This window comes from Aquarana catesbeiana, linkage group LG02, assembly GCF_042186555.1.
Source record: "Aquarana catesbeiana isolate 2022-GZ linkage group LG02, ASM4218655v1, whole genome shotgun sequence".
Classification (NCBI taxonomy): domain Eukaryota; kingdom Metazoa; phylum Chordata; class Amphibia; order Anura; family Ranidae; genus Aquarana; species Aquarana catesbeiana.
The window spans coordinates 798,723,463-798,741,191 of NC_133325.1; positions in this window are offsets into that span (position 1 = coordinate 798,723,463).

Here is a 17,729-nt window from a genome sequence, read left to right on the forward strand (position 1 = left end):
CTTTGAACCTGATGCCTCTGCATACTGCCTTATCACTGAGACCACCTCCTGCGCCTCCGCAGTCCCAGAGATAAAAACAGAAACATCATCAGCATAGGCCACAACCTTCAAAGGAGGCTCACCAGCGATGCCCAAAGGTACCCCACACAATGGTCCACTCTCTAGCCTTCTAATGAAGGGGTCGATTGCAAACACATATAGCAGAGGACTCAATGGACACCCCTGATGCACACCCGAGCCGACCGCAAAGGGCTGCCCGACCCAACCATTAACCAGAGGAAAGCTTTCAGCCCCTTTGTACAAAATTTTGAGCCAATCATTGAAACCCCCCTCCAGGCCATATTTGTCAAGAAGGAGCCACAAGTACTCATGATTAACCCTATCAAAGGCCTTAGCCTGATCCAATGTCAGCAAAAATTTACCCCAACCAGCAGCCCTACAACGCTCCAAGGCCTCCTGGACAGCTAACACCGCTGAGAAAGTGCTTCTACCTTGGATCGAACAGTGCTGGTGGTGGGATAACAAACTGCCTGCAACTGGTGATAATCGGCAGAAGAAAATCTTTGCCAGTATCTTTCTATCGACATTAAGAAGGCTAATGGGGCGCCAATTCCCAATCATCGAAGGATCTTTACCCTTTGACAGAAGGATCATTGCAGATTGCCTCATGGAGGGAGGGAGAGAACCCTCATTCAAACAGCCATTAAAAACCTACGCAAGGTAGGGAGCCAGGATCGTCTTAAAACATTTATAGAACTCGGCTTTCAAACCATCTGGCCATGGAGTTTTCTTGATGGTTAGTTTATCAATAGCCTGAATTACCTCATCTGCAGTGATTTCATCTGTCAAATTCATCAAAGGAACATTACTTTCCAGTCCTGGTGTAGAGTCCAAAAAAGCCAACATCCTTGTCCGATCAAGGTTCCTTCCTCCCAAGAGATCGGCATAGTATGACCTGACAACCTCCAGGATCCCTGGCCTAGACTTCGTCAGAGAGCCCGTACTGTCCCTCAGGCTATTGACCGTCTTAACTGCTACGCTCTGTTTACAATTCTGGTAAGGGTCAAGCGAATGGTCTTTCCCGTAATCCCTCTCCTGAACCAAAGAGGCGTGCCGGTCATATTTGTATATCTGGTGTTGACTGCGCTACCATCTAAACCAATCTACGTATACATCAGTGGTTTTAATATCAGCACTCAAATTTATCATTCTATAAAACATATATAAATTAAATTGTGTAAAGTCCAACTTAAATACACTTGTGGTAATAAAAACGTTGGTTCTCCACTGCCGTTGTGTTGTTGTGGTGCTCTATTTTCTCCCTAGTGCTTAAAGTGCTTTTCAGTGCCAACACCACCACCGCATATAGATTGGCCACTCACCAGATACAAATACATACAAGCCCTCGGTTCATTAAGGGATAACCAATCCGCTTTAAGCTGTCACCGATGCCGTTTAACACGTCAATCCGTCCTCATAGGAAACAAATGCCATACATAGTACAATATGCTAAAACCATTTATTAAAGATTAAGTAAAAACAAAAGGCTATACAACTCACATGTTGCCGGTGCCCATGTGCCGGCACCAAGCTTATCCAGCAGTTTGTATGGATGGTAAGGGTCGCCGTCTATCTCGTTCACCGGCTTGCAGAATACTCCTCGTTTCCGCTCGTGTTCCGGCTTGCGGTCCACAAGCCTTGCTTTCGCCTGATGGGAGATGACGTTGTGGCGCCACGTGTGAATTCCCAGCGGCCTCTATGCGTTTCGCAATAGTAATTGCGTGATCAGGAAGCTCCGGTCATATTGATGTCTCCTAAGGAGGAGCTTCACCTCAGAGATCGCCCCAAAATCTCCTCCATTCGAAACAGGGCGGTCAAGTTTCCTCCGCAAACGCTGGTAGGTGATATACTTATCTTGCTGCTTCTTTCTTCCTTTGGCCTTGAAAAGCCCAACAGTCTGCTGTTTAATCACTTCAATACCAGGCACTTACCCTGTTTCCCCGAAAACAAGACCTAGCGTGACTGTCGGTGATGGCTGCAATATAAGCCCTACCCCCCAAATAAGCCCTAGTTAAAGTCCTTGTAGGTCTTATTTTCAGGGTAGGGCTTATTTTCGGGGAAACAGGGTAGGACTTATTTGGAGGGGGTAGAGCTTATATTGCAGCCATCACTGACAATCACGCTAGGTCTTATTTTCGGGGAAACAGGGTAGACACCTTCAGACCAATTTTCAGCTTTCAGCTCTGTCGCATTTTGAATGACAATTGTGCTCATGCTACACTGTACTCAAACAATTTTTTTATTATTTTGTTCCCCACAAATAGAGCTTTCTTTTGGTGGTATTTGATCACCTCTGCGTTATTTTTTGCGCAACAAATAAAAAAAGACTGAAAATTTTGAAAAAAAAAAACACGTTTTTATTTGTTTCTGTTGAAATTTTTTGTAAATAAGTACGTTTTCTTCTTCAATGATGGGCACTGATACGGGGGCACTGATGGGCACTGATGAGGTGGCACCAATGAGGTGGCACTGATGAGGTGGCACTGACGGGCACTGATGATGGGCACTGATAGGCGGCACTGATAGGTGGCACTGATGGGTACTCATGGGTGGCACTGATGGGTGGCACAGATGGGCACCGATGGACACTGATGGGTGGCACTGATTACACTGATTGGTGGCACTGATGCCCCTAAGGATGGCATTGCTGGGCATCACTGCAATATACTGGTGCCAATCAGTGCCCATTTGTGGGCACTGATTGGCACAGATTGGGCACTGACTGGGCACATGTGGATGGTCATGGGGTACATACCTGGCCATCCACATGTTGCCCCTCTCTCTGGTGGTCCTAGTGGCGATCCCTGGTGGTCCAGTGTGGTCATCTGAGGTCGTCTGACAGACGCGAGTGAGGAAAAGCCGATCAACGGCTCTTCCTATTGACATCGTGATCAGCCGTGATTGGACACGGCTGATCACGTGGTAAAGAGTCTCCGCCGGAGGCTCTTTACCAAGATCAGTGTAGCGGTGTGTCAGACTGACACACCGCTCCACCGATCACCGCGATGCGGGCGCGCAGCGGCATGTTATCCTGCTGGACCTCATATGACGCCCAGTCAGGATAACTGAACCACCGCCCGGCCATCATCTGCTATGGGCCGGGCGGGAAGTGGTTAACAAGCTCCCATCATTCTGACTTGCTGTTGCAAAAGTCTAAGATCGTTACCTGTGTTTATACAAAATCCTCAAAGGATTGTCTTACTCTTGCGTCTTCCAGGAGGGCCGAATTCAATCTCCAGATACCCCTTCCCCTAGGTGGCATGTCTGGGGCATTCAGAGCCACAGATAGAATACAGTGATCAGAAAACTCTACTGCCCGACATACAGGTGCCGAAAAAGCAGAGTCTCCATATAAAAAAGAAACCTTTCTATCCTACTCTGACTATTACCTTGCTGAAAAGTGAACCCTGTGCTGTCTGGGCACCGCTTAATGTGCACATCTACCAGACCTGCTTCCTTAACTATCGCATTAAGAAAAAGGGTGTCATAGCCCAGCTTATCTCTGAAACCTCTCCTGTCTTTAGACCTAGTAATGGTGTTGAAATCACCTCCAAAGATAACCTGCTGAGCCATACAAAGAAAAGGCTTAATCTTTGTAAAGAGGCATTTCCTGTCCCACTTCATCTGGGAACCATAGATGGTAATCAGGCGCAAGTCCTGCCCCTTCACAGAGACGACCAAGACCATGCATCTCCCTATCTCTACCTCAATTACCCGCCGGCACGTTACCATACCAGAAAAAAGGACTGCAACTCCGCTGTAAGGCTCAGCCGCAAGAGACCAAAATGAGGGACCGCGTCTCCACTCCTTCTTTGCCAGATGTATATCAGCCAGACTACTCAGATGGGTCTCTTGCAAAAACAAAATGTCAGCATCAAACTCGCTGAACAAAAATAAGGCCATATGACGAGCACTTACTGATCTTAAGCTGGCAACATTAATGGTTGCCACTTTTAACGGAGTGGGAACTGCCATTAGGGTAGTTGAGGCAGCCGTTTCTTAGCCTGACTACTCCCTCTCCCTGGAGAACCAGCGCGCTTCGTTGCACCCTGGCACTCATCATCCATAGAGGATGCTGAACTGAACGAGTCCCACTCATCATCATCATCAGACAGGACCTTAAACTTATTTTCCAAAGGAAAAACTTTAGGATTTAAGGTAACTGAACCCCTTTTTTTCTTTCTTTTGCCCTTCCTCCCCCTATCTTCCAACCACTCCATATCATCCTTAGATAAACCAGACTCAACAGCCTCCCCACACCTATCCTCCCCATTACCCCCCTCCCCCCCACTCCCCCTTCCCTTATCTACCACCAGACCAGCCTCTCCACCATTTTCCCCACTCCTCTGCACCCCACGATCCTCAATAGAAACCCTGCAGCGTCGGGGGAGGGGGATTGGCACCACACCTGATGCACCTGCCTCAGCACCTCTTGCTGCCTCTGCAATTTTAGAAGACACAGAAGGATTGGATACATTTTCGGCAACTGATACCTTACCTACAGAAGACACGGGCACACTAGGTAAATGCACAGACTGGGGAGACACAGACATATTGGGTATTGGCACAGACTGGGGCACCACAGACTGGGGAGACACATTGGGTATTGGCACAGACTCAGATGGACTCACAGGCTGAGCTCTGAGCATCCTTCATGTCCAGGCGGAAGAACACTCTCATGAGCTCAGGATTGTTGTGCATTGCCTCAGGACACTGACTATAAGGATGTCCCACCGCATTGCACAGATTGCACCTGATAATATTACAATCCTTCGCCAAATGTTCTATACCCTGACACAGAAAGCACTTCATCACTGGACAGGAGGATGCAAGCCCCTTATCACCACACTTATTGCAGAGCTTTGGCTGGCCTGGATAGAAGATGGTCAGCCTGTCCCTCCCCAGGAAAGCTGAGGATGGCAGATGCTGGATGACATTGTTAACAACCTTTAATTTTAGCTGCACAGACCATCCCCCCGTCCATATTCCTCGATCGTCCACAATCTTTTTTAGGGGGCTCAGGACTTCTCCATACCTCCTCAATCAAACAGTTAAATCTCCTTGCGGTATGGACTCATTGCGGACAAGAATTGTCACCATTTTAATGAGGGGTTGGCGTGATACAAGTTGGGGATGAGCCCTTTCCAGTCCGGCAGGCCCCTACACACGTGTTCATACTTCTCCCAAAATATGTCCAAAGACTCCGGACGGATAAAGGACAAATCATATTCATAGAAACCTGCCGGACTGATCAGGGCGAAGATATCTGTGGGTGTAAACCCCATCTGCAGGATTTTATCCACCACTGTCCTCCTATGTGGGGGGATTCCACCGCCTTCCCATTTTAACTGAACAACATTCCTCCTTTTAAACAGGGAGGAAGATAAAACATTTTTATGCTCCTTCCCTGCTTGCTGCCCCTTCCCAGATCCTGTAACAGCAACACCAGCATATGTTTTTTTTTACACCAGCAGCATTTGCAGTCTTGTCCTTAGACACAATCAAACCTGCTGGCAGAGAGTCTGAATCAGCCAGCTCTAAACACACAGCTTCTTTTCTGGGATCAATCACAGTCATGGCTGCTGCAGACTCCTGGAAAGTTGTAACACTACTTCACCCAGCATCTCCTCCACCATTCACAGGAACAGCCGCTGTGCCTGGTCCAGGCAAAGTCTCTGTATTGTCCATGGACCTCTCTACAGACTGAAGCTGACAGTTATTAGCAAATGTTATTGCATGCTGTGTATTGTCTATGGGTCTGGGCTGACTGCCTGCAGCACTACAACCCTCAGCAAGCACATTATCATTAAAGTTCACACCATCCTGCACACAGACTGTACCTGCACTTGCTCTCTCCACAGGTCTTTCTTCCACAGGGCTAGGAACGGTGTCCATCTTCTCCTCATCATCCTGGGAAGCCACATCCGGAGGTGATTCAAGCTTATTGATAAAATCCAGCATGCCAGAACCTTCAACCTCCTGCTCAGATGTTTCACATTGCTGGGGAGTGAAGGGGACAGAGGCCTCCACCATTGAGGACTCAGCAGATGTCTGAGGTGTTGAAGAGCTGGGCTCATCCTCCGGGCCCACTTTCTCACTCACTGCTGTATGTACCTGCATCTCCTCACTGGTCTCCTCACCCTCCATGCAGGAAGCGGCTCCTCTTCTCATTTGGCTGAATCTTTCTTCATTCTTATATTTTTCTTTAAATGCTCCACTATTCTCCTTCAGAGAACTCACCAGTTCTTTCTGTTTCCGCAGAGCTTGTTCCAGGTCTATCAATTTAGGCCTCAGAGCCGGTCTTTTCTTGCTGAACACTTTGGCACAAATCTGTTTTTTCTTTTTAAATTCATTTTTTAAAGCTACCAATTTCTCCTCTTCCTTCTCAATCCGCTTCAGTGTTTCAACAACCCTCCTTCTAAAGGCAGACAGGGACTCATCTTTCCTTGGGCCAGGCCCAGTGTCGTCCACAGGCTGAGGCCTATCCAGGGGGCCTCCACCAGGGTCCTCCCCAGGATCCTGCATCACTCCTGGGGCAGAGGAGCAACTCTAGCCCCTGGTCTCTGGAAGCACAGGAGCAAAGGAACCAGCAACCTCACACCTCGCTGTCAAGGAGCGGAATGGCAGTTTCCCACCATCCCTGTGCTGAGTTCCAGGGTCTGTACACCTACTGTGCCCATTATGAGGGGTTCCCACCATCCCTGTGCTGAGTTCCCGGGTCTGTACACCTGCTGTGCCCAGTATGAGGGGTTCCCACCATCTCCGTGCTGAGTTCCAGGGTCTGTACACCTGCTGTGCCCATTATGAGGGGTTCCCACAATCCCTGTGCTGAAGGATAATTCTACCTCTTGAACCTTTTGCTGTGTAACTCTCTCTGCTTGATAAATTGTGTCTTTTTTAAACTTCTATCAGTCCCTGTACACCTGTCCTGTCTGATGCAGTACATTACCACATACCTGTGAACATGTTTGTTGCACATTATTGTGACATTCATCTGAATGGGCTGCCAACACACCACAAGGGACCTTAAATCACACCAGTACCTTTTTTTCTCATTCAGTGCACCACAAGCACTGTACGGTGTCATTGTGAGGCCCTCTACCACTTGCATTGGAGATGGGTTCATTTAGTGCAGTGTTTTGTGCTACCACAAGCTGGTCTGAATGGGTCCTCAGGTGGGTAAATGTGATTATTGGGTGTAAGGCACTCCTTAGTCCTGACACTACTGAGATTCACAATGTTCTCTGTATATGAGAGATAGTAGGCAGCCTGCAGGGGGTGTGTCTGGGAATACCTCCCATGTGGGTGTGTCTGAGAATCCATCACCTGTGGACATGTCCCTCCTATGGGTGTGTCTAGGAATCTCTGCCCTGTTAAAATGTCTGGGAATATCTACTCTGTACTCTTTCCCTCCCCTGTGGGTGTGTCTGGGAATCCCTCCCCTGTGGTTGTGATTAACTCTCCTGTGGGTGTGTCTGGGAATCCCTCCAATGTGGGTATGTCTGGGATTTCCTCTCCTGTGGGTGTGTCTTGGATTTCCTCTCCTGCGGGTGTGTCTGGGAATCCCTCTCTTGTGGGTGTGTCTGGGAATCCCTCTCCTGTGGGTGTGTCTTGGATTTCCTCTCCTGTGGGTGTGTCTGGGAATCCCTCTCTTGTGGGTGTGTCTGGGAATCCCTCTCCTGTGGTGGGTCTGGGAATCCCTCTCCTGTGGGTGTGTCTGGGATTTACCCTCCTGTGGGTGTGTCTCGGATTTCCTCCCCTGTGGGTGTGTCTGGGATTTCCTCTCCTGTGGGTGTGTCTGGGATTTCCTCTCCTGTGGGTGTGTCTTGGATTTCCTCTCCTGTGGGTGTGTCTTGGATTTCCTCTCCTGTGGGTATGTCTCAGATTTCCTCTCCTGTGGGTGTGTCTGGGAATCCCTCCCATGTGGGTGTGTCTGGGAATCCCTCTCCTGTGGGTGTGTCTGGGAGTTCCTCTCCTGTGGGTGTGTCTGGGAATCCCTCTCCTGTGGGTGTGTCTGAGAATTCTTTTCCTGTGGGTGTGTCTGAGAATCCCTCCCATGTGGGTGTGTCTTGGATTTCCTCCCCTGTGGGTGTGTCTGGGAGTTCCTCCCCTGTGGGTGTGTCTTGGAGTCCCTCTCCTGTGGGTGTGTCTGGGAATCCCTCTCATGTGGGTGTGTCTTGGATTTCCTCTCCTGTTGGTGTGTCTGGGATTTCCTCTCCTGTGGGTGTGTCTCGGGTTTCTTCCCCTGTGGGTGTGTCTTGGATTTCCTCTCCTGTGGGTGTGTGTTGGATTTCCTCTCCTGTGGGTGTGTCTGAGAATCCCTCTCTTGTGGGTGTGTCTGGGAGTTCCTCTCCTGTGGGTGTGTCTGGGAATCCCTCTCCTGTGGGTGTGTCTGAGAGTTCCTTTCCTGTGGGTGTGTCTGGGAATCCCTCCCATGTGGGTGTGTCTTGGATTTCCTCTCCTGTGGGTGTGTCTGGGAATCCCTCTCCTGTGGGTGTGTCTGAGAGTTTCTTTCCTGTGGGTGTGTCTGGGAATCCCTCCCATGTGGGTGTGGCTTGGATTTCCTCTCCTGTGGGTGTGTCTGGGAGTTCCTCTCCTGTGGGTGTGTCTTGGAGTCCCTCTCCTGTGGGTGTGTCTGGGAGTTCCTCCCCTGTGGGTGTGTCTTGGAGTCCCTCCCCTGTGGGTGTGTCTTGGATTTCCTCTCCTGTGGGTGTGTCTGGGAGTTTCTCCCCTGTGGGTGTGTCTTGGATACCCTCTCCTGTGGGTGTGTCTGGGAATCTCTCCCATGTGGGTGTGTCTTGGATTTCCTCTCCTGTGGGTGTGTCTGGGAATCCCTCTCCTGTGGGTGTGTCTGGGAATCCCTCCCATGTGGGTGTGTCTTGGATTTCCTCTCCTGTGGGTGTGTCTCGGATTTACCCTCCTGTGGGTGTGTCTCGGATTTCCTCCCCTGTGGGTGTGTCTGGGATTTCCTCTCCTGTGGGTGTGTCTCAGATTTCCTCTCCTGTGGGTGTGTCTTGGATTTCCTCTCCTGTGGGTGTGTCTTGGATTTCCTCTCCTGTGGGTATGTCTCAGATTTCCTCTCCTGTGGGTGTGTCTGGGAATCCCTCCCATGTGGGTGTGTCTGGGGATCCCTCTCCTGTGAGTGTGTCTGGGAATCCCTCTCCTGTGGGTGTGTCTGAGAGTTCCTCTCCTGTGAGTGTGTCTGGGAATCCCTCTCCTGTGGGTGTGTCTGAGAGTTCCTTTCCTGTGGGTGTGTCTGAGAATCCCTCCCATGTGGGTGTGTCTTGGATTTCCTCCCCTGTGGGTGTGTCTGGGAGTTCCTCCCCTGTGGGTGTGTCTTGGAGTCCCTCTCCTGTGGGTGTGTCTGGGAATCCCTCTCCTGTGGATGTGTCTCAGATTTCCTCCCCTGTGGGTGTGTCTGGGATTTCCTCTCCTGTGGATGTGTCTCAGATTTCCTCCCCTGTGGGTGTGTCTGGGAATCCCTCCCATGTGGGTGTGTCTGGGATTTCCTCTCCTGTGGGTGTGTCTCGGATTTCCTCTCCTGTGGGTGTGTCTGGGAATCCCTCTCCTGTGGGTGTGTCTGGGAGTTCCTCTCCTGTGGGTGTGTCTGGGAATCCCTCTCCTGTAGGTGTGTCTGGGAGTTCCTCTCCTGTGGGTGTGTCTGGGATCCCTCCCATGTGGGTGTGTCTTGGATTTCCTCTCCTGTGGATGTGTCTGGGAGTTCCTCCCCTGTGGGTGTGTCTTGGATACCATCTCCTGTGGGTGTGTCTGGGAATCTCTCCCATGTGGGTGTGTCTTGGATTTCCTCTCCTGTGGGTGTGTCTGGGAATCCCCCTCCTGTGGGTGTGTCTGGGAATCCCTTCCATGTGGGTGTGTCTTGGATTTCCTCTCCTGTGGGTGTGTCTGGGAATCCCTCTCCTGTAGGTGTGTTTCAGATTTCCTCCCCTGTGGGTGTGTCTCGGATTTCCTCCCCTGTGGGTGTGTCTGGGAATCCCTCTCCTGTAGGTGTGTCTGGCAATCCCTCCCCTGTGGGTGTGTCTGGGATTTCCTCTCTTGTGGGTGTGTCTCGGATTTCCTCTCCTGTGGGTGTGTCTGGGATTTACCCTCCTGTGGGTGTGTCTCGGATTTCCTCCCCTGTGGGTAAGTCTGGGATTTCCTCTCCTGTGGGTGTGTCTCGGGTTTCTTCCCCTGTGGGTGTGTCTTGGATTTCCTCTCCTGTGGGTGTGTGTTGGATTTCCTCTCCTGTGGGTGTGTCTGAGAATCCCTCTCTTGTGGGTGTGTCTGGGAGTTCCTCTCCTGTGGGTGTGTCTGGGAATCCCTCTCCTGTGGGTGTGTCTGAGAGTTCCTTTCCTGTGGGTGTGTCTGGGAATCCCTCCCATGTGGGTGTGTCTTGGATTTCCTCTCCTGTGGGTGTGTCTGGGAATCCCTCTCCTGTGGGTGTGTCTGAGAGTTTCTTTCCTGTGGGTGTGTCTGGGAATCCCTCCCATGTGGGTGTGGCTTGGATTTCCTCTCCTGTGGGTGTGTCTGGGAGTTCCTCTCCTGTGGGTGTGTCTTGGAGTCCCTCTCCTGTGGGTGTGTCTGGGAGTTCCTCCCCTGTGGGTGTGTCTTGGAGTCCCTCCCCTGTGGGTGTGTCTTGGATTTCCTCTCCTGTGGGTGTGTCTGGGAGTTTCTCCCCTGTGGGTGTGTCTTGGATACCCTCTCCTGTGGGTGTGTCTTGGATTTCCTCTCCTGTGGGTGTGTCTGGGAATCCCTCTCCTGTGGGTGTGTCTGGGTATCCCTCCCATGTGGGTGTGTCTTGGATTTCCTCTCCTGTGGGTGTGTCTGGGAATCCCTCTCCTGTGGGTGTGTCTCGCATTTCCTGCCCTGTGGGTGTGTCTGGGATTTCCTCTCCTGTGGGTGTGTTTCAGATTTCCTCCCCTGTGGGTGTGTCTCGGATTTCCTCCCCTGTGGGTGTGTCTGGGAATCCCTCTCCTGTAGGTGTGTCTGGCAATCCCTCCCCTGTGGGTGTGTCTGGGATTTCCTCTCTTGTGGGTGTGTCTCGGATTTCCTCTCCTGTGGGTGTGTCTGGGATTTACCCTCCTGTGGGTGTGTCTCGGATTTCCTCCCCTGTGGGTAGGTCTGGGATTTCCTCTCTTGTGGGTGTGTCTCGGATTTCCTCTCCTGTGGGTGTGTCTTGGATTTCCTCTCCTGTGGGTGTGTGTTGGATTTCCTCTCCTGTGGGTGTGTCTGAGAATCCCTCTCTTGTGGGTGTGTCTGGGAATCCCTCTCCTGTGGGTGTGTCTGAGAGTTTCTTTCCTGTGGGTGTGTCTGGGAATCCCTCCCCTGTGGGTGTGTCTTGGAGTCCCTCCCCTGTGGGTGTGTCTCAGATTTCCTTCCCTGTGGGTGTGTCTTGAATTTTCTCTCCTGTGGGTGTGTCTGGGAGTTCCTCTCCTGTGGGTGTGTCTTTGAATTCCTCTCATGTGGTTGTGTCTGGGAATCCCTCCCATGTGGGTGTGTCTTGGATTTCCTCATCTGTGGGTGTGTCTGGGAGTTCCTCTCCTGTGGGTGTGTCTTGGAGTCCCTCTCCTGTGGGTGTTACTGGGAATCCCTCCCATATGGGTGTGTCTGGGAATCCCTCCTATGTGGGTGTATCTGGGAATCCCTCCCATGTGGGTGTGTCTTGGATTTCCTCTACTGTGGGTGTGTCTTGAATTTCCTCTCCTGTGGGTGTGTCTTGGATTTCCTCTCCTGTGGGTGTGTCTTGGATTTCCTCTCCTGTGGGTGTGTCTTGGATTTCCTCCCATGTGGGTGTGTCTTGGATTTCCTGTCCTGTGGGTGTGTCTGGGAATCCCTCCCATGAGGGTGTGTCTTGGATTTCCTCTCCTGTGGGTGTGTCTGGGAATCCCTCCCATGAGGGTGTGTCTTGGATTTCCTCTCCTGTGGGTGTGTCTGGGAATCCCTCCCATGAGGGTGTGTCTTGGATTTCCTCTCCTGTGGGTGTGTCTGGGAATCCCTCCCATGAGGGTGTGTCTTGGATTTCCTCTCCTGTGGGTGTGTCTGGGATTTCCTCTCCTGCGCAGACACAGCCAGACAAATAGCATTTTCAGAATACTGGCAACAGAATTCCCATTCTTTCATGACATTTTTTCCAGGCTCCGGTCGCAGGTTGGGGTGTTGGGTGGCCTAATTAAGAGCAGGCTGTTCATTTTGTACATATCACCTAATTGCTGATTGGCATTACGCTGTGCTGATTATGAAGTATATTTGGTGGTGTGCCTCAGTTTGATTTGATACCAGCCACTGTAATCCCTGTACAGCAGCTCTCAGACTGGGAGAGGGAGCACCGGCATCAGGTATGCTGCAGTGGTCACATGCTGACAAGGAATATGACAACAAGAGGACAAATCAGAGTGAGCAAAGAGAGGAACTCGTCATTGTCCAATCACAGGCAGGGGGTGGGGAGGTGACCTCGCTGTGTTGCTTTACTACAGTAAGGAAAAAGTCAGGTCATCAATCTGGATGTACTGTGTGCCAGAGCTGTGTAAAATCTCAGGACTGGATGGACGGATGTGAAAATCCTTCGTCGGGTAAGACAACTGCCCTATTTGCTTGTCAATTATGCTTGAATTCAGATTTAATAAAGAAGATACCCCCGTGTCCCCTCCTCCTGTGTCCCCCTGTGCCCCCCCTCCTGTGTCCACCTGTGCCCCCCCTCCTGTGTCCCCCCTCCTGTGTCCCCCCTCCAGTGTCCCCCCCTCCTGCATCCCCCCTCCGGTGTCCCCCCAGTCGCCTTAATGTAACCTAATTGCTGAGCAGTTTTCAAGCCATTTAGTTCAAGCACTTCAGCTCCAGTGCCTGCACACTTTGGAACATTGAATCCCTTTAAAAGCCGCGGCCACTTACCATGCCGATGGAATAATCTGCCGGCCTCTTTATAACAAATTACGGCTAATAGCGTATTGCATGACCGCCGAAGATGGGAGCAGCGGGCTGAGTGCAGTGCAACAGCTTCCAATTATTTCATTGTAAGAAACCACTCATAGTAGCGGGAATCCAAATCCAGTGCGGAAGCGTGCTGGAAAACCGCCAATTCTCAGCCAATGAAATCCAACCTTATTAACCAGTTCAGCTCTTAATCTCCCTACCGCCCATTAAACATCGTTACGGGTTTCCGCTATCTGGGTATTCTAGTTCAGCAGCCCATTTCCTTATATATTAGGAATAATTTAGACCCTCTCATTAGTAAACTTAAACGCACCTTAAAGATTCGGTCTTTTCTCCCCATAACCCTTCTACTGTAGGTAGAATAAATATATTCAAAATCAGTGGCGGCCGGACCACAAGGGGCGCAGGGGCACCGCACCCTCCCAGCTCCGCACCATCTGTGTGGCCGTGCACTGTGCAGGGCGCTGGACCAACAGGCCTCTACCTGGTCCGTCACCCCCTCACAAGCACATGACCACAGCCCGAGGCCCCAATTGGCCAGTTTTATGTTGTCCTCGGGGCGCAGAGCGCTGCATCCCTGAGCCCTCCCACCCTGCTGCGATACCAGCGAATCCGCTTCCGGCTTTCTGCCCCAGCCAATCAGGACAGAAGGCCGAAGATCAGGTCAACACAGAAGCCGCGGCGCCAGGCACCAGGGGAGCCCCCTTCTATCCCGCGTACACATTTTGCTTATTTGGAGATTAGTTGAATTCCGTTAAATTTCGCTTTCTAATGAATTCCATGTTTTCAGAACGATTGGAATTCGGATTGGTCAAAAAACAATCAACCGATTCGAGTTCTGTGTAAAGAGCAGCTGGTTGTTAAGCAGCGGGCCAAGAGGCTGGCCTCCCGCGTCCTGAACACCCGATGACTCATCAGCTGTCAACGGGCTTCCCCACTGACAGATGAATGCAAAGAAAAGAATGCAATAGGAAAATGTAAAAAAAAAACGGCGTGGGGTCCCCCCCAAGATCCATAACAGACCTTTATATGAGCATGCAGCCCAGGCGTGCACCCCATCCCATCCGGGCTCCATCCAGCACACCATCCCATCCGGGCTCCATCCACCACCCCAATTCCCATAGGGCTCCATCCACTACCTTGATCCCATCCGGGCTCCATCCACCACCCTGATCCCATGCCAGCTCCATTGACCACTCCATTCCCATCCCAGCTCCATCCACCACCCCAATCCCATCCTGGCTCCATCCATCCACCACCTCGATCCCATCTCGGCTCCATCCATCCACCACCCCGATCCCATCTCGGCTCCATCCATCCACCACCCCGATCCCATCTCGGCTCCATCCATCCACCACCCCGATCCCATCCCGGCTTCATCCTAACCATTAACCTTATGCCAGGTTAAGGGGGAGAGCCACACTGATGCACTAGCCTACTTAGTGTGTGTGTGTGTGTGTGGGGGGTGGGGGGGGGGGCGGTTTCACCACACCAGTTGACACCAACGCTAGTGACGCCACTGGGCACTTCCACTATACAAATTAACGTATGAGGTTTCCCTTGTAGATTCCATAAAATCTGGGACCTATGGGTGAGTTTGGATCGCACTATACAACCTGCTACCTAACTTACTGCCCAGGGATAAGGATCTATTGTGGATTCTTCTTCACTCCCTCTTGACCAAATTGATTTCTCTACTCTTTCTTTTGTGTACAATAAAGTTACCCCCTGTAAAAAAAAAAAAAAAAAAATTCAGCTCTCACACCAGCAACCCAGAGTCGTTTTTACATTTCTACCATGCGCCTGTTTATTGGGAAACAATATGTATTCTGGTACAAAGTATTGCAAAGACAACTCACAAATGAAACAAAGGCTCTATTTTCTTTCCAATTTTGCATTTTTTTAATGCAATACTTAAAAAAATGGTTACAAAAATAGAAATAAAAAAAAAAAAATCAGGAAAATAATATTTGAGTGGACAAAGGGAAGAATTATTTAGGTGTATTTATATAAAAAAAAAGAAATTGCAGAGGTTTTCATCATGTGAAACTGCGTGTACATTCCTTATGTGGGAAATGTGGAATTTTATTCGGGTATTTTCTTTACAGGCTAAATTTGTGATTTAGGAAACAACATTACAGATACAACATTACAGCCACTAGCTGGAGATGACGATCCTATGGAATAAATACCTATTTGCCATAATCATCAGCTCCATCCAGTGGCCATAATGTGTTTTTTTTTCCCCTGACTCTAATGCCCTGTACACACGATCGCACATTCCGACAACAAAATCCTTGGATTATTTCCGACGGAGGTTGGCTCAAACTTGCCTTGCATACACACGGTCGCACAAATGTCGGAAATTCCGAACGTCAACAACGCGGTGACGTACAACACGCACGACGAGCCGAGAAAAATGAAGTTCAATAGCCAGTGCGACTCTTGCGCTGGATTCCGAGCATGCGTGGAACTTTGCGCGTCAGAATTGTCTACACACGATTGGAATTTGCGCTAACGAATTTTGCTGTCGGAAAATTTGAGAACCAGCTCTCAAACTTTTGTTGTCGGAAATTCCAACAACAAATGTCCGATGGAGCCTACACACGGTCGGAATTTCCGACAACAAGCTCCCAACGAACATTTTGTTGTCGGAAAATCCAATTGTGTGTACGCGGCATAACAATCGGTATGTTTAAAAAAAACAAATGTAGATGCAGTTTCACAGTAAGACTGGCACAATTTTATACTTACATTTTATAAATACACACCTAAGGGTTAATAAAGGGTTACGTTATAGTAACCCATTCTATTTAATCCTGGATCCTTTCCTTGTATTGCGGGTGCAGGTTGCTCAAAGGAACATAGAAAGGCAACAGTAACTCAAACACCCACTCGTTACACCCAAGGTATGCAGAATACCATCTCCGAACACACAACACATCCAACCTCGAATTTGGCGCATGGATCCATCCTGCCTTGTATCACCAGTTCAGGCTGGTGGTGGGGGTGTAATGGCGTGGGGGATGGGGTATCACCGGTTCAGGCTGGTGGTGGGGGTGTAATGGTGTAGGGGATATTTTCTTGGCACACTTGGGCCCCTTGGTACCAATTGAGCATGGTTTAAACCCCAGAGCCTCCCTGAGTATTGTTGCTGACCATGTCCATCCCTTTATGACTACAGTGTCCCCATCTTCTGATGGCTCCTTCCAGCAGGATAATGCACCATGTCACAAAGCTCCAATCATCTCACCACTGGACAATGAGGTCACTGTACTCCAATGGCCTTCCCACTCACCACATCTCAACCTTTGGGTTGTGGTGGAACTGTGGTGGATGTTATCATGTCACTATGGAGCAAAATCTCCGAGGAACGTTTCCAATGCCTTGTTGTATCTATGCCACCAAGAATGAAGGAACTCCGGCACTAGCAAGGTGTACCTAATAAAAGTGGCTGGTGAGTGTAAGTAGACACTGGCCCCTTAAGGAGCACATAATATCGGCTTCACTTTTCGAAATAGTGGGTAGCGCTATTGTCTCTGCCTCGACCCGTTTCACCAGTGTCATGTGACTTTCTCCAGGGTGTGACACCACTTTTGTTGAATATAAGTTTTAATATAATTTCATTGAATTTTTATTTATTTTTTGTTAATTGTTTAATAGTACACCACTGGAGATAATTGTAGACATTTTGGCAGGGAGGGTGTCACCATCGCTCTTCTATTTTTGTATTATTATAGTACAGGTAGTGCTGCATTTTTTTTTTCTTTAACTACTTCAATACCAGGGGGCACTTACACCCCCTTCCTGCCCAGGCCAATTTTCAGCTTTCAGCGCTGTCGCTGTTTCAATGACAATTGCGCGGTCATGCTATACTGTACCCAAACAGAATTTTTATCATTTTTTTCTCACAAATAGAGCTTTCTTTTGGTGGTATTTGATCACCTCTGCATTTTTTATTTTTTGCTAAACAAATAAAAAAAGACTTAAAATTTTGAAAAAAAAAAAATTCTTCTTGTATTTCTGTTATAAAATTTTGTAAATAAGTAAGTTTTCTCCTTCACTGACGGGCACTGATAAGGTGGCACAGATGAGGTGGCACTGATGGGCACTGACGATGGTCAATGATAGGTGGCACTGATGGGCGCTGGTAGGCGGCACTGATGGGTGGCACTGGTGGGAACTGATAGGCCACACTGATGGACACGGAAAGGCTGCACTAATGGGTACTTATGGGTGGCACTGATAGGCAGCACTGCTGGGTACTGATGGGCACTGATAGGCGGCACTGCTGGGCACTGATGGGAACTGATACGTGGCACTGATATGTGGTACTAATAGATGGCATTGATAGGCATCACTGATGGCACTGGCATGCATTGGGGATGGGCACTAATTGGCAGCTGCCTGGACACTGATTGGCATTTCCCTGGTTGTCTAGGCTAACATACCTGGTGGTCCAGTATGGTGGCCATCCCTGGTGGTCCTGCGTGGGCATTTGAGGGGGGGCTGTGCTGATAAACAATCAGCACAGACCCCCCCCCCTGTCAGGAGAGCAGCCGATTGGCTCTCCTCTACTCGCGTCTGTCAGACACGAGTGAGGAAAAGCCGATCAACAGTTCTTCCGCTTTAAATCGTAGTCAGCCGTGATTGGACAAGGCTGATCACGTGGTAAAGAGCCTCCGTCAGAGACTCTTTACCGAGATCAGTGTAGTGGTGTGTCAGACTGACACACCAACGATCGC